This window comes from Carassius auratus, chromosome 44 (assembly GCF_003368295.1).
Source record: "Carassius auratus strain Wakin chromosome 44, ASM336829v1, whole genome shotgun sequence".
NCBI lineage: Eukaryota > Metazoa > Chordata > Actinopteri > Cypriniformes > Cyprinidae > Carassius > Carassius auratus.
This window is the reverse complement of record NC_039286.1, coordinates 9472647-9500146: the sequence shown is the minus strand read 5'-3', so window position 1 is coordinate 9500146 and position 27500 is coordinate 9472647. Positions and strand designations below refer to the sequence as shown.

Here is a 27500-nt window from a genome sequence, read left to right as displayed (position 1 = left end):
GTACTGCTCTAGTGACAGCTTTTTTTCTGAGAGTGTATGTGACTGAGAAATATATATAATTTTTTATGCTAAAACTGTGTAGCAGTCGATTCTGTTCCCCTCGGAATGTCTGTTTCCCCTCGGGTTGCCAGGTCCGTGGAATAAACCCAACCAAATAGTTAATCAAACATTTTCCCAAAGTAGCCTAAATTCCGCGGATTTGGCAACATTCCCGCATTCAAATACACCAAACACACCTGGATGTAAAGAAAGCAAAAAGGGACAAATTTCTTGCTACACTGCCTCATAGTAAAATGATTCTCACACTCGTGTTTATGTTCTTTTTTTTTTATTATTCATCTTGCAGTTGTTCCGTTATTTTTGTTTTATGTTTTTACATGTCAAGTTGAAAAACCTCTCGTCTTAAATTTATTTTCAAGTTTAAGATTTAGGACAGTATTATGAACTATTTGACTTGCCGTACATCCAGTCACGCTTCTTGCGCAATCTAGTTCTGATCGTACGTATAGTAACTCGGCAACTACGCAAAAATTGTAGTATGTTTGGGTAAAGGGGAACAGACATTCCGAGAGGAACAGAATCGACTGCTACACTGTGTAATCCAAATTTTTATTTGCAATTTAAACAAACAAATCTTACATTTTGACTGAAATATTTATTTTTAAGTGTATTTTAAGGCCGCAATACTGAGGACGTCTCATTCTGTAAACTGCAAAGAAGTAAACTGCAAAATCTCAGATACCCAAACAATGTGTACTATATTACCCATCTGTCTGGTGGCAGTGGATTGAGCAATGTATAACAGAGCCTGAATGCCAGTGTAAAGATGAACAGAGAACTTGCTGAAAGCTCAGGCTCTGAGGAGCGAATGCACATTTCTTATTTTGCCTGAGTGATGTTTTGGCAGCATTTTCTACATATTGTTGTAGTATAAATCAAGCGCTGGTGTCTATGGGTCACACAGTAGAGCAGACGGTTGGAGAAAGGCTGAGCAGGTTACTTTATGTTAATACCAACAAATAATTGAATAAATTAGTGGGAGATGTGGTAAATATACCGCTTGGTTTCCTCTGGAGATGTAGAAATAAACAAATAGAGCACAGATATAGGGACATGCAGGCTTTTATGCTCAAAGAGAGAGAGATAGCTGAATGTATGTGCTTTATTTATGCCTGAGGGGCAATATTCACATCCACATTCAGTCAGACACATTTCCATTTCAAAATATCGCTCTCTTTCATCTACAATCACATCCCCCTGGAAGCTAATTTCCTGAAACAAGGTTTCGCAATTTTCTTTATCCTGACATGAGATGAAATGTCACTGCCTCACCTTTTGTTTGCCGCTAATGATCTTTTACACTAAACACATGGTTTAGTAATTATAAAAGAGCATTACACGCTCACAACCTGAGAGATATGTGAACTAGCTACTGTAAAGCAAAAGGTTATTTTTTTATTTGAGTGCTGGTGCATGATTTTGCGATTGAGGACAGGTTCTCTCATATTTTCTCTCTTATTATTTTTATTACTCATACTCAGTAAACTGCAAAACTAGGCAAAAATGACCTTGCCCAATATATGTTTAATTAAAATAAAAATTCTGGTTAATTTGATAGATAGGGTTAGGTATAGGGTTGATAGATTTTCAGATACTAATAAGAATGTAAAAGCTCTATTAAATGGAGCTCATGGCACATTACCATGTTGAAATCTATTCTGCAAAATTGCTCTGCAAATAAATAATAATAATAATAATAATTTCTTCTCATAATTTCTTGTATAATTTTGAGCTTAACTGATCCCACACAGTTTGTGTTGATGTTGGACTTGTTTCACTTGTATCTGCTATATGTTTTCATAGAAAAATTAATATTATGATAAAAAAATCATATCAGAAAACCATGAAATACACTGTTCAAATGTCCCAATACTTTTTTTCAGCATTAAGCACAATTATTTTAGTATAATTGATATATATTTTGTCTAATTACTTCTATTTCTGTTAAGTTAAACTAATTTAAAATGAGAAATATTACTTTGGCAACTAAAGAAACAGAAACCTCAGTAGTTTAACCATACGTTAAAGCGACGATAATACTTTTTGTACATGAAGATAACAAAAAGAACGACTTTATTCAACAATTTGTCTCCTTTGTTGCTCTCCACATCACTGTAGCACCATTTTGCGCGACAAAACGATATGTTTTCTACATACATTTACGCTTTGATTTGAAAGAAAACAGCGCATCCTTGTGTCGCGGCTGACACAGAAGAGTGTTCGCTGCCTGCTTTCAGCTCATATTCTCCAAAATGGCACTATGATGATGCTTTTTTGTTTTCTTAGCATACAAAAAGTATTGTCATCACTTCATAACATTATGGTTGAACCACTGATGACAGATGGACTATTCTGATGACCTCTTTCATGCTTTTCTGGACCTTGACAGTGTAATTTACTTGGCAGTCTCAAGCCAAGTCACAAGCCTCCTGGTCTTCATCCAAAATATCTTAAATTGTGTTCGTAAGTTCAAAAGTTCCAATAAAACTTTAGTGTTGCAAAAAAATGTATTGAAACTTTCTACTAATCAAAAATGTATCACAGTTTTCACAAAAAAAAATGCATGTTGGTTCCTCGTGTGATCATGTGACACTGCAGACTGATGTAATTATGCATAAGACACACACACACACACACACACACCCTTAAAAATGTAAAACACTTATCTGTCATAAAACTTTGAACAGTAGTATAAATGGCCTAGCAACACCCTGGCAACCTTTTTTTTATATATATAACAAAAAGCTCTATACTGTATCCTTAACAGGTCTTCTTGTGTAAATGGGACAAATGAAGAGCTATACTGAATATATAAATGCCCATTATGCTACAGTGCAGATTATCTCTCAGTCTGCTGAGATGAATGGAATCTGAAAGCAGCTCAGTGAATTTTGATGACAATTGTCTCAATAAGTGCAACTGTTAACTGGAGAAATGTATTAATCATGGAAAGCACCAGGGACGTTCTCAGCACATGCAGCATGTAGAGGAAGCTTCTCCTTGGCAACACGAGGCTATGTTTAGGCAGCGTCTGCCAGCGTTTGTTCTGGTGATGGTCGATTGATTTGGATCTCACTGGAGGCAGGCAAGACAACAGTTTTTGTCCAGAATATTGTTTATGCAATGATGGATCATTAAGTGCTTGTTTTAGTGTCTCTAGAGGATAAATCGACTAAATATTTTATTGAATTTGCAAAATTCTTTCTCTCGGTGCTCTTCTGGAAATTCATACACAATGAAAAGGAGAGTTCATCCAAAAATGAAAAATTGCTGTTAATTTACTCACCCTTAGGCCATCCAACATAGGTGACTTTTTTTCTTCAGTAGAAGAGTAAAGAAAATTTTTAAGCTGAGCTGTAGTCATTGGGTGATTCATTAAATCAGTGGCTACTCATTTTTTAGAATTAAAAAAAGCATATTAGTGAACAAAATTAATATCCATGGCTCCTGACTTTATATTGAGGTCTTATGAAGTAAAATGATCAGCCGGTGCAAGAAACTAAGCATTATTAGCAACATATATTACCCGTAATCCAGAGCCTAAGGAAAAATACACATACAGTGTGTAGAAAAATTGTTTTTCTATGGATCTTTGAGTTTAATTGATCAGCTGTCTGCATTTATGTAAAAAAAATAATAGTAAAAGCAATACTCAAGCAAATAATTCTGTTGCAGAAACATACATCCACTTGTGTGAGGGAGAATATTGAGTTGTAAGAAATGCAATTATTGTAAGAATTCCTGCTGACTGGCCTCGGACAGAAATTTTACAACTTTCAAGTGCAGGAAAGGGTTTTTAAAGCCTCCGGTTTCAAAAGTGGCAGGAAGTATGGGTCTCACCCTGGCAACAAAAGTGGAGGGCTTTCATTATGTCCCAGACAGCTGAAGGAGTTACTTAAATAAAAGAAAATGTGCATTTGTCTCTCAGTAATCGTGGAGAATACGAAGCACCTCGAACCTGTTGCTGTGGGTGTCTATCAGTGGTGATTAGAATAACCTTAAACAGGCTCTTCGACAGAAACTCTTGATATAAGGAGCTTTATTACTGTCATATCTGGCTGCTTTGATGACTGGATCCCAGATGCTCTTCTTTCAAGCAGCAGAATTCTTGAGGCTCAAAATGCTTTTTAATAACCTGTTTGTTTGTTTGTTTTTATGTTGAAGTGGTGATGACGACAGCTGTTGATTGTTAAAAACAAGTCATGAAGAAAACTATCTTCCACAGCAATGCTGGGTTTTGGTTTCTTCTGAACCGTGGCATGTTGCACAATCTTGTAATTGCATTGGCTTCAACTAGAGTGAAGCAGAGTGAAGAGACCACGTCTGTCTGATTTGATAAACATGGGGTCTTGAGATGGGATGCGCCGAATCTGCTCATCCATCCATCCATTTGCCCCCCGGTTCAGAGGGAGAGGTCAAAATAAATCAGACTTTGGTTTATTGGACGTTATTTATTCTGCTACATTATTTCTTTCGGACTATTTTAATTAAGGCGAGATATATCAGATATTTTCCTTTGAGAATGGATCAGACACATTTGACAAAATCAGATAGGTATAGGTAAAATCAGACAGATATAAGGTATGTGTTTGTGTGTGTGTTTTTAATCATACCCTTCGTACCCTTATTGCCCCCCTAAAATGAAAATCCTAGAATCACCCCTGGTCTTCACCCTTAAAACTCAGTGTTTTTTGGCTTCACCTTCCAGTTCTCACTATTAACAAACTATTAATTACTATTAGATACCTCTAATTTACTGTACATTAATTAAAAATAAGTTTAGATATGGCGTGGATAAAGGGATCTAGAATATGGTCATGCAGAATAAGGCACAATTAATATTTGCTTTAGAAATGCTAATATGCCAATATGCTGTAATATGCATGCCAGTCAATGAGAAATGTTTTGTATATTTAGTATATGTGGATACATTTAGTATTTGCCTACTCCATATTTACTATATAATATCGGATTAATTAAAAAAATGTCCTGGCTCTTCCAAGCTTTATAATGACATTGAATGGTGGTCAAGATTTTGAAGAAAAATAAAGTGCATCCATCCATCATAAAAAGTACTCCACACGGCTCTGAGGGGTTAATAAAGGCCTTCTGAAGTGAATCGATGCATTTGTAACAAAAGCATGTATTTTCACGAGAGAGTGGCGTTTCAGTGGATGATAGAGGACGTAGGCATAAGCATCGTAGATGTTAAAACACAAGATAGACATCTAAACAACATCATAAATTAGAATTGCACCACAGAGGTTCTTAGAAATTAGAACTAAGCAAAAATATATTTGAATACAAATAGGATTAAAGTTGTTTTTGTTTTGTTTTTTGGAATTTATTACAAAAGGACTCCTGATGGTGGCAGGCTGGAGGCAAAGAGCAATGATATAAATTCAGACATCAGTGAAATTAAAGAGCCACACAGATGGGAAATCAAAAATGACCTGTATTACAGTGTATGATGTAGCTGTCCATCAGTGTAAACAATGTGCAAAGTAATTAAACCAAAAAGTACATGATTTATAAAGTTATTGGCTTCTAAAGTAAGGAGTCGACTCTGAATCGCTGAATCGAGTTGTTATAGATTTCAAAACTTTTGCCCATCTCTATGTACGTCACTAGGAACACTTTGCATAATAATCTCCGCCTACCGTCTTGGGAGAAACTGAACTCTGACCTGCACCCCCCCATACCCCCCCCCACACACACACACAAACACAAACGCTCTGTCTGGTGTGATAGCATCATGTCGAGGAGACCGTGTGTTTTTAATTGTAAAGGCAAGTTTGTTTTATTTTCACTGCCAAAGAATGAAGATCATAAGAACCAATGGTAAAAATTCATTTTTACCACAATACCAGAGCAGTACAACAAATCCCTTTTGTTGTGTTCACAACATTTCACTGATGACTGCTTTTCTAATCTCGGTGAGTACAAGGCGGGATTTTCAAAGCGTTTGGCCATAAAAGAGGGTTCATTACCAACTTTATTTAGACCAACGAGCATCTCCGAATCACAAGGCGAAGTATGATTATGAAGTTATGTGTTTGTTTTCTCCCGAGCGTCTTATCAGTATGTGTGCTGTCTGCTGCCTGTCTGCGCTGATCGTCATGTACAAACACGTTATTAAAATGAAGTTTAACTCCGTGAATACTCAACGAAGAGACATGAGAGAGATATCTATAGAAAGCTTGACATGTCTACAGCACTAAAACCAAACAAGTGCTGCTAACAGATATTCTGTGATAAAGTAATCCATATGAAAACAACGCGATGTCTGTTTTTCATGTCACGTTATATCTAATGTGACCACACCCCCGCGCTGAACGCGCTATTCAGATTCAAACTGAAGCACGCGGATTGAATACACCCACACAGAAGAAAAAGCAGCGAGACTGTTCAAGTTTTTTATTTTACTGTTTGCTTCGCGGTGAGAGGAATAAGACATAATTCACCCCAAAAAGATGCTAACGCATTGTTTACCGTGAAGTTGTGTGCGGAACAACCAATCAAAACTATGTCAGTTGACCAATCAGAACACAGTATGCTACCGAAAGGTGGGGTTTAAGGAAACTGAATCTTTTGAACAGCTTTGCGCGAACCGTTTGGGGATCTCTGAGAATTGAGGTAATTTTAAAATGATATTTTGACAAAATTACAATGTTTTTTAACCTTGGATGGATTTAAACCTAATGTACAGGACTTATAAACAGTGATAGGAAGCTTAGAATTTTCATCTTACTGGCTCTTTAATATATTAGTAAAGCTGCAAATATCTAACTTAAATGACAATAACTTTAATTGTTTTATTTTTTGTTGTGTATAATAATAATGTGGACATATGAAATATATAGCTGTAGATTTTTAACAACTATTCTTTATAATTATATTCAGACAACTTCAGTTTTGTTGATAATATGATTAAATATATTTTTGTTGGTGGTTAGAAAGTGTATAATGTTGTGGAGTAGCCTTTAAAAAAATGTATTTAAATAATTAAATGTGTGTGTGTGTGTGTGTGTGTGTGTGTGTGTGTGTGTAGAGAGAGAGAGAGAGAGAGACTATTCAGTTGACATTACCAGAGCCCCAAAAATCGTTGTCATCATGTCAGCCTAGTAACAGCAGGGATGGACATGGCGGCAAGAACATGAACCTTACATCTCACACGATTCTCCTGATGTCTGTCTATGAACGAGCATGAATGAGCATCGCAATAGATGCACCAGAATTCTCAAATAATTACCGATGGTGTAGAAACTGAACCGCTAGAGGTCTCGCCCACTCGCTCGCTCGTGCAACCGGAGGCTTCACGGAGGGCTCCGCTGCTGTCAGACTGACTCCACTGCTTAGCGTTTGCCACGCTTGGATAAAAGTGGACGGGGGGACTTGGGTCCGGAGAAGGGATTTAGGAGCTATATTTTCTTTCTTTCTTTCTTTTCTTTCTTTCTTTTTTGGGGAGACACTCACCGGTGGATTGTGATCATTTTGTGAGGTAAATAAGTGTGCTGATGCATGCTTTTTTTTTTTTTTTTTAATAATGACTTTGTCCTGGCGACTGTGGAAACCACCCTTCTGCTGTTAGATGCAGTGTGCATCAATACAGGTCGTTTGCACATGCATCGTTAGAGTTTAGTGTTGTCATATACATCTCTAAGTGTGTATTGGTTTGTTTTTGTTTTTTGTTTTTTTTTGCTCGTGTTCTATAACAGAGTAGCTACTTCTGTAACATGCCACGGGAAAGCAGGTTTAAAGACCAACGGAGTTCGTCACACACGATAGATGCGAAACATCAGGCGATGTTGCATAATTTCACCCCCCAAATGATTGCTCTCCTCTGTAGTATAGCCTGGTATTATATTATATTTAGAGACTATAGTATTGTCGAGTTCTGCATGTTCAGGAATCTAAACTTTAGCTCACGTTACTTGAGTGCAGATACACTGCTACACATCGAGCATAATGCAAGATCATTTCTTTTGAATGATAGTTAAATGACCAAAGTTTATCTAATATGATTCGTGTCTGGCGAAATCGGTTTCACGCGCGCGTGATTAACTCCGTTAGCTGCTCGTTGAAATATTGCGTGGAAACGTAAAGCGTTTAAACGGTGTCAGAGCTCTTCAGGTTCGTTGATTAGCACACAAACCAGTTTAACTAATGACAAATATTAAAAATCTCAAGAACCTAAGCTTAGTAAATCGTTAGAATAGGCTACGCTGCGATACCCCAGCCGGCACATGACCGACCTTCAACGTTGAAATATGGTTGAAATAAGGTCAGTTGTGGTTTCAACGTTGAAACAACGTTGATTCAACGTCTAAAGATGAACTGTTGAAAAACTTCCAGCACATGACCAACTTTCAACATTGAAATATGGTTGAAATAAGGTCAGTTGTTTTAATGAAACAATGTTAAAAATGTTTAATGCTAAATGGTAGAAAAAGGTTAACAAGCTTTTAAATTATTTATATTAAATTATTTAAATTAATTATTATTTTAATAGCATTTAAAAATATTTTAGTCATGATACCTATTCTAAAATCTAAAGGTATATGTTAAATATTATCATCATTAACAACAATAAAACTATACATTTCGCTGCTTTATCACACTGAAAACAACTCCCATTGGTAGTTTTATTTTATTACTTCTATCATGATTGGTTAATCTGGCTGTCATTCAGGAAACTGGACACTGAATCGGTTCGCGCTTTTCTACATTTAAAAATATGACCGTTATTGTCGTCTTTCTGTGAGTGAGGCGGCTAACTGTGAGCTGCTGCTCGTTATAACTTACTGCTCGGTCGGTCCCGAATTATTTCATATTTGCCTGTACATTTTTTATTTATTTTGAGCGAATTTGAGTCGTGACATGTCAATGGAGAACAAAAACTGTGAACACAAAAAGGGTCAGGTGTTCTGCGAGGTCCTGAAAACATCCTGGCAAAATGAGGTAAGAAAATCGCTAACTTTATCTTTATTATCTTTTGAAAATAGTAAAGTATTACCAGAGTTTACAAATGGGTAGTTTAAAGGACATGTAACCTGCAGATAAATAAATACCCGTGTGTCTATTTTTGCATTGCTTTATCACAGATGATCAAGTTAGATGCTCACCCAATGTGTTGCTGGTAGGTTATGTGTTAATGTCTGTCTTTTAGAGATTTTCCCATATTTTCCTGATATGAATCCCATGCATTAGGTGTGTTATATATGTTTGTATTCTTATAATAGTTTCAAAGTGTTTTCTGCAACATATAAGTGCAAATGTCGGTATTTAAATAATATAATTTTAATGAATTAATGAAAATGAAAATGAAAAAAAAAAAAAAAGAAAGGATTGTTTAAAGCCATGGTTCTCAAAGTGTCAGGCCCCCTCTAACGTTAGTTGTTATGCAGGTGAATCACTAAATTAAACTAATTAATGTTAATATATTTTAACTTAATCTTTGAGTAAGTTTTTTTTTTGCACATTTAAGTATGTTAGAGTGAAAGTACAGTACAGTTTTGTAACTTTTGTTACATAATTACATTTAAAATTACATTTTAATTTAAACTTTTTTTTTTCATTTACCTGTGTATGTAAGCACAGTTGTAGTGTTAATGTTCAAACTGTATTTACCATGGTAAAATGTCTGACAACAATTAATATTCTTATTAGAATAAAACTGCCTCATTTTTTAACTGTAGACCTGTAGCTGAATAGTTTGGCCAACTACGCTGCTGAAATGTAATGTTGGTCATTATGGTGCAACTTAATATTTAATAACAAATATTTTCTGAAGTGGTACTTGATATAAAAGTTTGAGAACCATTGGGTTAAAGAAATGGTATAAAATGAAATCCTGCTTTTTAAGAACTTTTCAGTAAACTCTTTCTTCTTTCCCCTTGTAGAGTCATCGAGGATCCAGCTTGTTCTTGAAACATTGGTAAGAAATTGTTCTTCTGCTACATTGCACCGTCACTTCTGCTAGAGATGCTTTGACCTTTTGTGATAGGTTTTGATTGTGCTTAGTTTAATAAAAATGTACTGAATTTGATTTGACTTGTTTTACTACACTGTAATGTTAGTGTTCTGATTAAAACAGTGTAACTGGGGGCTCTGAAAACACTGCTTGTGAATAATTTGTTAATATTGTACATTTTCATCTGAATACATTAAATAAGTGTTTAATGAATAGTGTTGTCCACTTTGTTTCCAACATCACTGTTACTGAACTGTAAAGTGAAAATATTGTGTGATTTATTTTGCATTCAGTTTTCAGTTAAATATATTTCACAATATCAAAGTTATTGTCAAACATTGTGAACATACCTAAACTCACTGGTTAAATCTTATGTTCCCTCCAGAAGTTTGCCCTCTGCAAGTGAACGACTCCTTGTGGTGCCATCCCAAAGAAGTTCACAATCACTCTCACGGACCTTTTCCTGGACTGTGCCCAGCTGGTGGAATCACCTCCCCATCTCAATCCCAACTGCTGAGTCTTTACTCATTTTCAAGAAACATCTTAAGACTCATCTTTTTCACCAGAACTTAACCAACTAATGCTAGCATTTTTCCTTCTTTTCTTGTCTTTCATATATATATATATATATATATATAAAAAAAAAAAAAAACCTGGCTATGTGTTCTGTACTAGACTAACTGAGACTTGTCATAGCACTTGTATCCTGTTGTTGTTCGCTTGTACACCTGACTGCTTCTGTTATTCTCATTTGTAAGTCGCTTTGGATAAAATCGTCTGTTAAATGATTAAATGTAAATGTTTATACAGGACGGTACAGAAAGTGCACAAGTGGGAGAGAGTGGAGGGGACGGCGTCAGAATGGACCTAGCGCTGGGACACTTTCAAGGATCACCCGAAGCACAACCACACTGTATACACTAAGGCTGCTGGTTCTAACATTTTAGAGTGCCCTGCGGTAGAAATCTCATTCTGCATTCCCCACGGTAAAGAAGACACAGTCCGGGGGGGTTCCCATTAGAAATCAACTGGTTGAAGGTTCCCTGCTCGTACTGTGCAACACATTTTCACTGCACAAATGTACACAACTCTTGTAATGAGACACATTACTAAAACATGTTTTTGACAGAAACTGTAGGTTTCCACCAAAATAAAAGATCCACTGGTTTCAGTCATAAAGGTACAAGGGTTTGTCTTGTAAGTGCTGCAAAAAAATATGCATTTATGTGCCAAATTATTTTACAAAAACCTTTAAATATTATTGTATTTGGATTGTTCTTCTACCTGTTTTTAGCATTACCTCCATGCATACTCTACATAATAAAGTGTGGGATTATTTTCATCTGTTTTATACAGTATGTTTCCAAAATTAAACTGCTGTTTGACAATTTTGAGCATGTGGTAGTTTATTGAAGTTGTTTGTAAAGCCATTGCTGCCAGTCATTAGATTTTTAGCCTTGCATGTACCATGTTGATCTAAATGCCAACTAGGATCTAGGTGTATTTATACACGGTGCAAGGTACGACGGGGAAACAACGTCGTGTTATCAACGCGGATTAACTTTTCAAAATCAACACCTCATTCAGCTTTCATCCCAGGTCTGCAGCACGACCCTAATTCACCCATAATGCAGGTAAGACGGTGAAACAGCGTCGCGATTTCAACGGTGAATCCACGTCGTGATTTCAACGTTGATCCAATTTGCAAAATCGAAAGGTTATTCAACGTTGATTCAACGTCGGGATTTCAACGGTGAATCAGCGTCGTGATTTCAACCGTACATCAACGTCACGATTTCAACGGTGAATCAACGTCGTGATTTCAACGTTGATCCAATTTGCAAAATCGAAAGGTTTTTCAACGTTGATTCAACCATGGTACCTGACGTTGTTTCAACGTTGAATCAACGTTGAAATGCCGGCTGGGACGGCTTCGATTTCTATGATGAAAAAATGCGACTGTTGTTGTTAGGCTATATATTTGACTGTTTGGTTGTATTTTGTTAGGCAATTTACTTTATTCATAACCTTTAAAGCAGCGATTAAGTTGATTTATGTGGGAGCGAATGAAAATCCGCGGTAAACGCCTCGCGAACGGGCGCGTTTACTGATTTCTAACAGAAAATCGCTAGTAAAATAAACATAGGAGAAAAAAAATATTTTAAGTTATGTTGAATATATTAACATTTATGTCAGAGCAATAATTTTAAAATTATTTATCTAAATTATTTTAATTAAAGGAAACAGAACGCCTCTATTTAAAATAACAATGAGTGCGGCCTACCTATTTTCGTGACTGGGATTATGGATAATTTTAGTTGCAAAGATTTACAAACGCAGACTTTGTGAGGGACTGTTTGTGCTATAGTATGTTTTTGTTAAAGTTTGAGTGATTTAAATGAAATTGAAACTGAATTAAACTCTCAAACATTAAACCAGTTCTAAAATTAAGTTACTTTCACACTGGAAGCAAAAACATAAAGTTGCTGTGTTGTTAGTTTTCTAAGTGTTTCTTGTCTGCCATTGTATCCAGGTGAGTAGGAACTTTTTCTGAATTATTAATTATTTAGTAACTGTTCAAAAAGTGTGTTCTATAGTATTATTGTAGTATGAATCTAATTTTGATGTAGCTACTACATTCGCCATGTTGTTGTCATTTGACTACTTTTGCCATTCACATGTTCACATTTAAAGTGTCTCAACAGTCATCTGGTTATTTTTTTACCTATACTATTTCATGAATACTCTTTCACATACTGTTTTTCATCTACTGCATATAGGGAAGTACACATATTTAGGGTAGTAATTGATTACTACTCTTAAGATGATGTTTCTTGTCAGATTGCATTGAGTTCAGGTCACTGTGTTGTTGCAAATCATTGATGGTGTGAAAAGGGTTTAGAGGTCTGGATTAAATCAGGGCTAACCTTTCATTGGTAATGTGCAGTTATTTATTATCAGTAACGTTTGAACATAAACTCCTTTACAGTGCAGTCTCGAGTCAAGTTCACATAATTGATGGGTGGGTTTTGTGGCATTTTGATTGACACAAAGCTTAATGGTATCTACTCGCTGCAAGTGCACAGACATCCCAGATGCCAGTATTGCTTTCCAAACTTAGTTTTCTTCTTAGCGGGGAACATTTGCCATAGATGCCCACTAAAAATTCAGATGGGTCGATTGATAATTATAGCCAAGCTTGAGGTTAGAGCCAACTTATTAGATTGCTTCTTCACATAAAATGCAATCAGCTTAATGTATAAAAAACCTTTTGTTAGTTTTCCAACAGTGTGAATACAGGAAATTAACAAAAAGCCAATAATTATAAATCACAAATTGGTTAATATCCAAAACAACCAGTCAAGATGCTGATTAAATTTAAACATTGATGCAGTAGGCTGTATTTCTGATTACACAATGATTTACAGTTATAGGGGTGAATGCAAATTGACAAAAATTATAATTTAATCAGTGCCATTTGATAGTTTCGTAATGATGAGCCTTGATGACAGATGAATTTATGGATGGTGCAAAAATGCAATGTCAGACTTTGCACTCTAAAAAATGCTAGGTCGTCTCAACCCAACTTTTTGGTTAGAATTTTAATTAAAAAATGTAACCCAACATCGGGATTAGTCCATATTTGACACAAAGTTTGGTTTAAACATCACACAATCATGTTCATGGAGCATTAGCTAGAAAACAACAGGACACTCTGTAATGTCAGTGGCTCCAGCTATGGGCTGTTAAGGCGGCCCATCATTGATTTTAGTTGTTTACGAGGCTGACTTTATTCCTCTACTGGCAGACTGAAGTATGTTAAGGATTTTTGCACATTTATATTTATAGTCACAAGGAATGATTCACCCAAAATGAAAATTTGCTGAAAATCTACTCCATACTTTACAGTTCAAAGAGCTGATAAATCCACAAGACCCCAGTACATCAATTAATGTCTTGTGGAGCAAAAAGCTATGTGTTTTTAAGGAACAAATCCATCATTAAGACATTTTAAACTTCAAACCACTGGTTCTGGTTAAAATATGAGTCCTCTCTACATAATATTGCTTTAGGAAGTGTTTTTTATTAATTATTATTAGGAAATTGTATTATGGACTATGTTTTGTACAGGAGTGATGGAAACTAATGTAGACTGAATCTGCAATTAGTTGGTTTATCATAGACATTTAAACCATGAAAAATTTCTGAATTGTGTTATACTGATCATTATAAATGATGAAAGGGTTATACAGTACTGTTCTCTAATGAATGCATGCACAGAGAGCTGCAGAGAGTGAGCTATATTATCATGATGTTCGCCCCCCCTGAATTCACCTTTATGCTCTCTGTCATAGCTCACATCTGGTGTGATGGAAATAAAGCAATGTTGTTTCAGCCTTCCACTGAGACACTTGCTGCTCTTTACAGACAGGGCTTGACAGAGTCTTCTGTCGTGGCATCCCTTTGGCCCTGATCCTCTGATTCAGTGTGCATTCATTTACTTTTTAAGGCTCAGATGGCAGAAAATAGCAACTAGAATCGTTGTCTGACAGAAAGTAAAAGTTTTTTTTTTTTTCTGTCAGAGAATGCATTGTATTCTCTTGTAAAAGAATCCTTTGTTTCACTTGTCTGTTGTTCTAGAGTGAAATAAATGGTTGTGAACTTCGCAATTTTGCAGTTGCATAATCAAAAACAGAATATTCAGTGGGAAGTAATGTAGAGTGGGACTTATTCCAACCCTCAACATTGTGAGTAAATGTCTCTGTCTTTCTTTCTATCTATAAAATGCACATGCGGAAATAGAAAGTGAGAGTTTTACATTCTTATTTATTCCTGTCTAAATGATGGAATTTGTTTGGAATTATTCATTATTTTAGTACTTCGGATAAAATTAAGGCTTTAAGACAAGGCAAGTGGCAATCTTATTTGGTCATAATTTGCAATGTGATTAAAAAGCTAAAAAACAATAACTATAACTGTAGTTTATTGTGTTTGAACTGATAGGAGTGGAAGCAAAGAGAAGGTTGGCACGCTACATTAGACATAATGTCAGTGCTCAGAGATTGCTGCCTCTTTAGTGCCCTTAGCTGCTCTTCATATTGCATTGACCTCTTGTATTTATTGCATGAGTGCATGTGTATATAGCAGTTATATGTATGTGTATATCTATACTTAATATAAATAAATAAATTCCACTTTTTGTATTTATGCATGCAAATCGGTCTTAATGAATAAATCATGCTATTAAAGGAAAGACTAACTCACCCATACGCTTCATGGCATGTCAAAATCAAACCTGAAATGACTTGAAATTTGAAAACAGGATATTTGAGGGTTTTTTAGTGAGCAATCACCCTGGTAAAATTAAAGGTACATCTTTGTGTCTGTAGCCATCATGACATGCAGTGTTTACAGAGCTTTGATGACCGATGACCCGAAAATAAGTTGAATTAAAATGAACAGCTGAACATCAGTTCACAAATAAAATAAAGATGTCATGTGAAAATATACTTGGTTTTACTCAACATTAATTACATTGTTAAATGTAAAAATTATATATATATATTTCTTAGTAATGTTTGTTTATTCAACCTTGAAAATTCCAAGAAATGTATTAATTTTGTATATTTCTGCATTAATAAATATATCCCAAAAGATCATCAGATTTCCACACAAGTCCTGATGGTAGACAGAGAAACAAATGAGACAAAAATAGAAACTTTGTCATGCATTTATTGAAAAAAAAAAAAAAAAGACTTGTGAATTAATGATTTATGAGTGGCAAAAGTATGTGAATCTTTACTTTCAGTATCTGGTCTGACCTCCTTTTGCAGCAATAACTGCAGCTAAACATTTCTTGTAACTGCTGATCAGTCATGTACTACTGCATGTAGGAATTTTGGCCCATTCTTCAGTGCAATACTGCATCAACTCTGAGATGTTTTTGGATTTCCTCCAATGAACTTCCATCTGGTCCTTCCACAACATTTCAACTGGATTAAATGAAAAGCCCACCATTTTTTCCATATTTCGTTATGTTCTTCCCTCAGATTAGACAAGTTGTTACGTACCTCTCCCATCTCAGTACGTGCACTTAATCGCTGTAGCACGTGACACCACTATGTTAGCGATTAGCACCATTCATTCCTTAGGATCCAAACAAGGATGAATTTAGAAGCCACCAAACACTTCCATGTTTTCCTTATTTAAAGATAGTTACATGAGTAGTTAACACGAGTTATACGAAGTAAAACGTGGTCATTTTCTAAGCGGATAAAAAAGTAATTGATTAATAATTTTATATTTTATTTAACTGAATATGTAAAGAATACATTTATAGATATTTGTATATACAAAACATTAAACAATATAATAAAAGTGTAAACACTGCTTAAATTTTTTGAACATCCCGACTAGCCCAACGCAATCAACCAATGGCAGAAGTTTTGGGCAGAGCCAGTTATCTTTCCAATCAATGCTAATATTCCATTCTTAACATAAGAAAAAAGATTCTTCAGTATACTGTTACTCATCATCTGTTCATCTAACTGTTCATTACTGCTTTTGCCGTCTGTTTTCACTCTTCCAGTACACTTAATGTGTCCCTGCTTTGAAAATTCTGTATTTTATCAGTTTAATGTCTTCCTGTTTCTTTGCTGCTTTGTGCTTGAAAACAGAGTGTCTGTTGTTCAGAATATGTTTGTGAGAGGATTTGAGTGAAGTGGACGGACAGATCTAGACACAGAGGATAAAGTATTTGTGACAGGAACAGAGAGAGCAGTAAAGACGGGAACTGTATGGCTGATGATTGTCTGGCCTTATGTATGAGTAGCGCTTTATAAGAAACAACAGAAACCAAGCTATTTAAACTACTCTGGTGATCTCAACCAGACAGCGCCATTTACATCATGTAAAAATCTGCTCAGCTTTGGTTCGTGTCCTCCTTGATGGCTGACCCAGTTTTATGTTTGATGGTGTGGCAAAACATGTCATTATGTGTGAATGAATTACATTCTGACTGCATTATATTTTCTTGTAGCTTTCCATGTGAGAAACCAATGTGTTGAGAAAGGGTTGTGCAGTTACACTTCTTACACACGTACAGTATGCAGACTGACACACACACACTTACACAAGCGTATATGCAGGGTTCCTGTTATCTCAGGCAATAATTCGGCCCCATTTCTTTTACCATCTCGGTCGTCAGGAACTGAAAGGCAGCCCCAGAAAAGCAATGGATGGGGAAAAAATGGAGAAAGATTACCACAATGGATGGGAAAAGAAGTAAGAAGATGACGATTACTGAGAAAACTAGGCAATAGAATAGAAGTACTGAATAAATCACTCGGGAACAGGAATGAGAATTTCATGGCAGCCACTGTACATTTTTGACAGGAAATATATGTAGACTTATGTGTGATTTGTAGTTATGACAGTTGCAATCCAACAATTAATTTTCATAAATTATTTTCAACAAACACATTCATAAATCTCGCAATTGCAACTTTCTTCGAAATTGACTTGATAGCTCACAGTTGCAGCTTTATTTCTTGTAATTAGGAAAAAAGAATCATGAAGTTCAACAAGTTTTTGAAATGGTGTTTTGCATTTAATATTATTTTTAGTTTTATATCTTACAATTGTAACTATTCCTCACACTTTGATGTATTTATTTCTTCAAATTGCAATTTATAATTTTTATCTCACAACTGTTGACCATTTCCATGATTGGTGCAATCAAAATTCACTTATTTTAAACGTGTCTAAAACAAAAGAAATGGTGATTGATTTTAGAAAAAAGGCCGCCTCCATTGCAACCTATCACTCTTCATGGGACAGTCATTGAGACAGTGGAGGAGTATAAGTATCTAGGCACTATTATTGATCACAAACTCACCTGGTCTTCTAACACATTGGCACGATACTCAAAAGCACAGCAAAGGCTTCATTTTTTAAGGAAATTGCGTAGTTTTAATGCAGACACCACAACTCTGACATTGTTTTATTTAACTTTTATTCAGAGTGTGGTGACTTTCGCCATCCAGTGCTGGGGGGGGTGCTCTTTCTGTCCAAAACAGAAACATGCTGGACAGGGTGACTAAGATGGGCAGGAAAATCCCTGGATCCGAAATAAAAAACATAACTACCCTCACCAAACAGTATACCCTCAATCTGGCCCTGAGGATACTGGATGATCCATCCCACCCACTTTTTTCCCCCCTGCCCTCTGGACGTAGATTCAGAATGCCCCGGACTAAAACTAAACGTGCCATTTTATCTTTTGTGCCAAGGAGCATACAGTTATTGAACAAATCAAGCTCAGGCACATAGATATATTTTAAAAGTGCACCTTTTACCATTTATTATTTCCTTAATTGTATGCATTTTTAGCTACTGGACTGATGCACTGTCATTACTGTGTTGATCTTGTTGTTGTTGATGTCAATGTTCTGTATTCTTTACGTCCTCAATGTGGTTAGATGTTTGTTGTGTCCTTTCTTTTACTATTTATCTATTGTTATTTATTGTTGTTTGTGCTTAAATGTTCAATGTGGCTCCACTGAGTGCAAGACAAATTCCCCTCGGGGCAATAAAGGTTCATTCAACGTAATTTCTCATCATTTTCTCATGATTTTTTTTCATTTTTATATATCTCGCGACTGTAACTTTATTTCTAAAAAAAATTATTTAATATCTCACAGAAGCAAATTTATTTTTGCAATTAATCAGGCCAAAAATTATGCTTAATTTCTCATAATAAAAAAAAAATGCAATCATAAATTGCAACTATTTCTTGAAAATGGGTGGTGTTTTTTTTTGGGGGGGGGGGGTTGTATCTCTCACAATTGTAACTATTTCTCACAATTTGACAAAGTTGCAATATTATTTATTGTAATTAATAAGCTAAAAAAATTGTAATTGTTATATTTGTGAAAATTGCTACAAGTTTTTTTTTTATTGCGATTATAAAGTTTCTTCACAATTGAAACTTGCTTAACATCTCGCAGTTGCAACCTTATTTCTCATAATCAAGCAACATCAAAATGTACCCTGTTTGTTACCTTAATAAGTTTCGGCTCTTCTTGTAGATGATTTATCAGTGTACTTCAGTGTAAAGAAAACTTTCTTTTCATAGTATTTCATCAAATAATGACTTTTCACAGACAAATATCCTATTTCACTCTGAAATATGCAAAACAAAATCTATCTTTATTTAATCAGGGCTTATATTAAATCCTAGATCACTGCACAAACTATTATTCAATGCAAAAAAATTGACTGTAATTAAATAAATTCCAATGGATGTGAGCTAGTGCAGTGAGACTCATCATTTGAGGTTTTCATGTTCTAAAGTCTACTTTCATATGCCTTCAGCAAAAAAAGAAAGAAAAAAAAACAGAGTACGGCAGAGTGTTGGGTGATGATTAGCGTCAACCAGAGGGCATCTGTTTGCTATAATCTCTTAATGGCCAATGCACTGATGTACGGAATAATTCCATATGCGAAATCATTGAACGTGCACTCAGTGTGTTTTTGCACGTACATTTGCATGTTTCCAGGAGGGTGATCTGAATAAAAATGTGGTAGTAGTTACTGCATTGATTTGTCTTTGTCACATCTCTCATCTTCTCTTTTAGTTCTAAACATGCATTTATGCATTTCTTCCCTATTGCATTCTAATGTATTATCTTGTGGAAACTAGGAGTAAATATATCTCTGTTACACTTTAAATTTTGTGCATAGTTTTGCACATCCCTATAGTGGAATGACATGTTTTTTTTTTCTCCTTTAGCATCTCTTCATTCCAAAACTCACTCTTAGCGTTTGATGCATGCACTCCCCACTTCCTCTACTTTTCTGTCTCAGTGCATCAAAGAGCCAATTTGAAGTGCCTTTTTTTGGTATGGCAGCCGCTGCCTCAGTGTCTCTGAAGCTGGCAAGACCATTGCAGTCAGACAACATGGCTGGCACCGTATGCTAACAGACGAGAGCAGCATGCTCTGCAGAAGGACAGATAATGAGTGTTATTGTCCTGCATGGTGTGTTGCGGCCTTACCAACTTTCATTTAAGCAAATAAAAAGCATCATCCATCTGGTGATTAAACCAATGCCAAAAAATAGCAACTCAATTGTCCTCATCAAGGGGAATGGATAATGATAATTGACCTTTTTATGCCAACAACACGCTTCAGAATTTAAAGGCATGGTTAAGGACATTCAATACAGGTTAAGCTCTAGAATCTGATGTTGTTTATTACAGAAAGTGATTTTATTCAAATGATGTAGCAGGTTTGTTTACGTGTTTGTTTATTTTTATTTAATATCAGATAACATGCATTGTGTGTCTGAAAATATTACAATTATTTCATACTTGAATATATTATTTCAATATTAAGTAATAATCTTCTTGCTCAAATTGTACTTATTTTTCACAAGGGAAAGAAGGCATGCTTAGTTTCATGAATACACCTTTGATGTCTTTTGAAGGATGTTTGTTTTTAGTGTTTATTTCCTGCCTCTTCACTTCTATTGTAAATGCCTTACTGTGAGTGTGATTGGTGCTTTTTTCCCTAAACAATTGAGAGACAAGTCCAAATCATTTGTCTTGTCACAGATGCTGTCAGTGTAGTTTAGCTGCTAGTGAACCCATGAAACTCCTTTTAATAGGTTAACAGAGCCATCATCTCACCAGGCGCTGTCTCTCAGATGAGCAATGAGTAAATATTGCTTTGAATGAGATCCGTCATGTTACTTAGAGCTGCTTATGTAGGGACAAACCCGTTTTTGAAATATTTTCACTTTAATAACTCTGTCACCTGTTTACTTTCAATGAATGACTGTGTTTGGAATTGATTACTAGCCTGCTACTTATTTAATGCTGCATAAAGCCTACTATTGATTTAAAAAGCACATTTCTCCACAGTAAACATTGTCTTTGAGTACACTGGAAAACACTGCTGTGGAAACAATTTTCATTCAGAAATTGCTGGTGAATTTTACAAACAATTCAAACACAAACACATTCGATTAAAACATGAACTTTTGAAGAAGAAATAATAGGATTTATTCATTAAAATACTGCAATAATCTTTGTTTCTAAGATTATTTAATCTTTATTTCTAAGATTACAAAATCTTTTTTTACAGTGAAGTATGGTACACTGAAAAAAAAGCAATTTTCACAATTGTAAAAAAAAGATACAAAAAATGAAAGTTTGAGTTTTCACTCAAAAATTGCTTGTACATTTCAAAAATAATTACAGAAACAGCAGTAACACATTGAATTAAACAATACATCTTGAAGAAAAAAATGTTTCTTGTAAAACTAACTGCAATACTCTTTGATTTACAAGTTCAGAAAACTTCTTTACAGTGAAGTACAGTACACTGAAACATTTTTTTTATATAGAAACAGTTTTCATTCAGAAATTTCCAAATAATTACAAAGAAACGGCAAATAACGCATTAAATTAAATGTGAAATTCTGAAGTAGAAAGACTTATTTTAGTGATTATAGAGTGATTATTACATGATCGCATTATGTTGTATGCGATTTGCATCTAGTTATAATTTTGGACTTGAAATGGGTTATTTTGCATTTAGAGAACATCTTGTGTAAAAATGTTTCCACATTTGGCAGCCTGGTCAAATACTGTGTCAAGAAAAAGCTGTCAAAGTGATATCACTTTTATTTGTCGTTGAGAGCACTGCATTGATACAGTTTTAAACTACTGTATATTTTGCAGTATGGTAGTATGAAATTGCAAACACTGGCAATTACGGCAACAACTGTGCAGACTTTCCAGCTGAGCTCCCGGGTAACTGATGGATCCTCTGGTTTCATGTTTCTATTTCTTAATAAATAGCCTCATTCTCTTTTGAGTGCGTCTCTGTTTGTTCACGCCTCAATAACTCTTCGCCTGCTCCCTCTGTACTTTCCTCTCTTTGTCATTTTCTTTCATCTTATGTGAACATTTCTATCTCCTCTTCTCCCTCCTTCCTAAATCTTTTTAATTCCAAACCTTGCCAAGAAACCCACAGCCAAATTTCATAAGCAGCAGCATCTGCATTTTCCGTCAGTGCATTACCATAACGCTGATTTTTAGCTGAGTTAGTTTTGGCTGGTTTGTGAGCGTTCATTTGTAAACCCTCTTCCTTGACAATGACGACTACTTTATTTTTGGGGGAAGTGTTGTCTGTCAAATGTTTTTGCCGGGCTCAATTTGGAGATTGTCCTTGCGGCTTTAGTGCACTAGCACGCTAATGTAGTGGAGTGAGGAAAGATAACGTGAGCAAGAGAGAAAAAGTAACCTCTGCATCAGCAGAGATCCTCAGCGAGAGATACCGTAAAATTGCCCTTGGCTTTGTAGCTCTAGCGGAGGAACGTGGCGTTTTATAGAAAGCCTTTAAAAGTGATAAGAAGACTGGCACCTGGAAGACGATATGTATCTGTTAGTGAACTCTTCAAGTGCAGAATTTAAGTGAGAGCTTACACTTCAGCAGACAGGGACAGACAAACAGATGCCCAGTGTATTTCAAGTGTTTGGTCATTCTTTAGTTTTTTTTAGTACAATAGTATGTTGTACTTATTGAATTTAAGAAATGTGCAAAAAGACATTTTCAAAATAGACTAGCTCATGAGGCGAGATGGTTAAACCCTGATTCATAGTAATATGATTATATTATAGTAATATTGTGAAATATTTGTAAAATTTAAAATAACTTTTTAGAATTGAATTATATTTTAAAATGCAATTTATTCCTTGTGATGCAAAGCTGAATTTTCAGCAACCTCAAGAAACATTATTATTATAAGTCTTGAAGACTTTTTTTAATGGTTTTAATTATGTAGATTTCAGTTTTAATCACATTTAATAAACCTGTATATATACAGAGAGAGAGAGAGAGAGAGAGAGAGAGAGAGAGAGAGTATATAGTTGATATGTTATAGTTTATCTTCATTAATATTTATTATTAAAATTTAAATTCTAATGGAAATAAATGTAAAGAAATACTGATATACTAAAAAAAAAGCAACAAAAATACCACAAAATTAAAAAATGGAGAATATAGTAATAAAAACCGATACAAAATATTAATAGAAACTAATAAAATCTATAATAATATATCAATGATACAAAAATAACAACCTTAACCACTCAGATGTTTGATGACCCTTCTTTAGTTTTATGTCCCCTTTTTTATTGGTACATTGAAATGCAGTTGATACTTTATCCACATAAGCATGCAAATATAAGCAGAAATATTGATTCATAAACTTCACTATATTATATAGACTGAATTTCAGAGCAACTTCATTACTTCAAGACCTTGGTATACTGCAATGCAGTGAAGCAGGAAGAGATGACAATGCTTGGGATTTAATTACAGATAAATAATGCCTTCTTATAATCATTCGGCCTTGTGTGCTTTATTTTGACATTCCTTTTTTAATGAGTATTTGTTTATTCATTTAAATTCCTTCTCTGAGTAGTGCATTAGCTCAGATTTCTGGTAATTGCAGGTCAGTGTGTGTTGTGTAGTGAAAACTGTGACTTCTTCAAAGCACATTAAATTGCACGGATCCCTCAAAGTAGCAAAGAGAATAGTCGTCAGAGCCGTAGTGTGAGAACAAGACATACTGATGGATATTTTTTGCTGTTTACAGTAGCCTGGCTTGTCCAATATTATCTGCTTCAAAGTCCACAGTCTCAGCTCATTTCTGGTCAACAGAAGCAAGGTCACTGAAGTTTGTTCTGTATCCTCGTGCTACAGCAGTCATATAAGCACATCTGCTGCTCACTTTATCAGCCTGTGGTTTCTTCACTATCTGCTCCTGTCCTGCATGATATCTTCAGCTGCTTGAGGCCGGCACCTGCCTGCTCCTGTGCTTCATATGCCGGAGCTGCACTAAATATAGCCGTGACATTTCCATGAGTGATGTGTATGAGTTTGATGAAAAACTTTTTTTTATTTTTTTTGCAAATTAAAAGTTACTAGTCAGAATTCTATTTCAAATTCCAAAAAGGAAGTAGATTGTGTTGTGTTTTTTGGAAGAAGCTTGCCTATAAGCTGCATTTATTTAAAATGGTAAAATTGTGAAATATTGTTATAATTTGAAATAACATTTTTCTTTTCTATTTGAATATATTTTAAAATTCCATTTAGTTATTATCGTAAATAGTCAAGCTTGTACTGTTTTTGTTTTGTCAAGTTTTAGGTGTCTAAATGTCTGAGCATTTTAGTCTAGTTTTTGTCATGATGTCATGATTTTTTAAAAATCCTCAAAATTATAATCAAATTTATTGTTGTCATTTGAGAAATTTATTTTTACATTTCAGGAATGACACTTTCACGAAAAAGTATAAATCACTAGAATGTGAACTCATACACGTGGTTCATTTGACCTCATCTAGTGTACTGATTTATTATAGGCTATTTAATATATACATTTATGTCAAATATTTATATATGCACTCTGTCTACATTATGAAAACTGGCAAAAACAAACAAAAAATACTTTAACAGTAAAATTCCTAACAGTAATTCCAATAATTCCGAATTGGAATAATGTTTCTCTATTAAAATAACAGCGGTTAGGTTATGTAAGTGCATTTATTCAGCAACCACAATCACAAACAAAATAGTTGAGCTCTCATGACAGAATACAGACTGGCTGAATATCACTTTTTTATTTAAGCTGAATATCTCACATAGAGAGCGCTAAACTTCAGTTTTCAAATCATCATCAGTGCTTCTGCAGTAAAGAATGAGCACGTGTGCATGGTTGCCGGATTGAAGAAAATTAGCAAAACCCTTTATTTGACACTATTTTTAACAAAGAAGCTCTGATTTGTGGATTTTAACTCTAGATATCTGGCAACCGCAAACATGAAAGCTCGTGTACATAGTAGAGGTGTGTACAGCAGTTCGCAATAATATTTTGCCTTCTTTAGTTTAATATAGTTTTTAAATATATTTTTATGTGCATTTTCAATAATCCAATCTGCCGTATTTGTTCAGACCAATGTGAAAATCCACCCACACAACCCCACATTATACTTTATATTTAAATTGATATGATGATTACACTTCTGACTCATCCCTTTTCTAAAAAAAAGAAACTGGTTTAAAGGCTTGTGAGGTTTATCATTTTATAATTTATTAAGTTTTTGTGAAAATCTGTATCTCAACTGTAAATCAGTTGCTATTTTGTGGTCTACAACATGAAAGGAAGCCATTATAACATGAAACACTGGACACAACTATAAAGCACCACTGAGAAGCAGAAAGCATCACAACAAGAAATAATAAGAAATAATGGAGGTTGATCCAGGTAAATATGTGCAAATTTATAGGGCCCAATTCCTATATTTTGCCTGGGGCCCCCAATTAACTAAATCCATCCCTGACTCTACACCCATGTTTTCCTTTTCCACCTCTTCAGAACAGCACGAGGAATCCCTTTGAATTCCTCACTAAGCTGTTTTCCCTATAACTATGGCACAGCTGATTGAATGAATGAATTCACCTCATCTTCAGTTTACTTGATCGCGGTTGGCTGCTCACCTAGCTCGATTCTCCTCTCTGATCTCTGCAGTAAGAGGCTGGTGTGACGTGCTGTGCAGAGCAATTGCCATATAGGTTAAGAACAAGACAACACATTTATTTTAAAAGGATGTTTGCATGGGAAACTTTGCGGGCAGACCCAATATGTAGGCCTATATTTATGTGTATTATTTTCAAATTATTATTATTATCCATTTTCACTGGTGACAGATGCTCATTAAAACCACTCTGGCATCACAAATCCATTTGTTTGGTCAACAATCCCAGCATCTTCACAGGTAAAAGATGCAGGTAATTTCTCCCTCTGAAATGTAGCTGTTACAGGCAGAATGACAGAAACACTCTTTGGAAACCTAGGCAACATGCTTTCATAGCCCTGTCAAACCAATCAAATGGCCGCGCAGTGCTGTAGAAAATGGCAAGAGAAGTGGTGATGATTTGAGAGCTCCTGGTGTGATCGTTCAGCGTAGACCTGGTTTCGACAGATTTGCAATGATGGTGTTCTGTGTGCTTGCCAAACCGGTCTTATCTGGGCTAAAAGAGGCTAGAGACGACATTGATCGGAATCAGTTTGAAACCAGAGGTTGTCTTAGTCTGGTCTTTCGACGGTTGGTTTTGTTGTACATTCAGTTCACTTTGGATGATAATGTTAATAGAAAATATGTTCTGCAACAGACTGAATTGCATGCTTTTATGGGGAAAGAGTTGACATTTAACATTTTAATTTGTCTAGTGCATGTGTTTTTGAGGGGGTTTTTTTATATAAGGATGCCCAAGTATTATATATTTTTTATTATAAAGAGCCATTTATACTGCATTAGAAAATAACCCTGTAGACTACATGCTATTTCTAAACGTAAATAGTCTATTGTTATAATTCAACATTTTACTAAACTCAAAACAACTTAATCTGGAAAGATTTTGTTATTTTAAGTTGATAATGTAATTATCCTCTGCCCGCTTTTAGAGTAATGTTAGCTGCATAATCCTGAATGCTAACATTTCCAATTTAGTTTATTGTTATTGTAAATTTTGCATAAAATAAAATAAAATAAAATAAAAGCCCCAACAAAAATTTAATGCGATAACTAAAAAACACTTTGGATCAAGAGAAATGTAAGATTTTTGACCATTCTATTGGAACCACGATAATATTAAATACAATTAAATATGTTAAAACTTTTTTTTACCATTTATAAGTTTGGGGTTATTAAGATTTTATTTATTTATTTGAAAGAAAATATAAATGAATATTATATTCAGCAAGGTTGCATTAAATAGATGACAAATGAATGATTCATGTGTCACTAAAGACTGGAGTAATAATGCTGAAAATTCAGCTTTGCTTCACAGGAATAAATTACATTTTATAATAAATTCAAATAGAAAACAGTCATTTTAAACTATAATAATATTTAGCAATTTTACTGTATTATTGATCAAATAAAAGCATAAGAGACATTAAAAAACATAATAGACTTACAGACCCCAAACGTTTGAACACTAGCGAATTTTTCATTAAAATGTTAATTCACAGCCTTCGCAATATCTCTTCACTTCAGTCAGAAACCAGGTGACCAGGCCACGAAGACAACCTCACCTTTGTGCCATTTAAAACCGAGCCTCGTTGTTTTTATTGGCACGGTAGAGTTTATCCTTAACAGCCGGCCTGTCTTGGCGCTCGACTGTGTCATATCATTTCACCCTGGCCAGGGTTGAAAAAAACACTATGTTAGTGCTTAGCGCCGCATTATTACGAGGGACTTATGAGTCTTTTACAAGGCTATGTCGCAGCTGCCTGAAAAGATGCCCGCTCTTGTGTTTGCTGGTTATATTCCCATCTAATGTTTGTTTCTTTAACACACCGTTGGAGACGGAGCAGGCGATAAGGAAGAACG

The 27500-nt window shown here is 35.0% G+C and overlaps 1 protein-coding gene across 1 annotated transcript in view; it reads left to right on the top strand.

Annotated features, from left to right (window-relative positions):
- Positions 1-7156: 7156 nt before the first annotated feature.
- The window catches only part of LOC113062412 (junction plakoglobin-like), a 68486-nt gene continuing 48142 nt past the window's right edge, over positions 7157-27500 (top strand). Inside the window, exon 1 of the mRNA XM_026232244.1 lies at positions 7157-7561. The gene's annotated coding sequence lies outside the window, so the exon portion shown is untranslated. The remainder of the gene's footprint in view (positions 7562-27500) is intronic.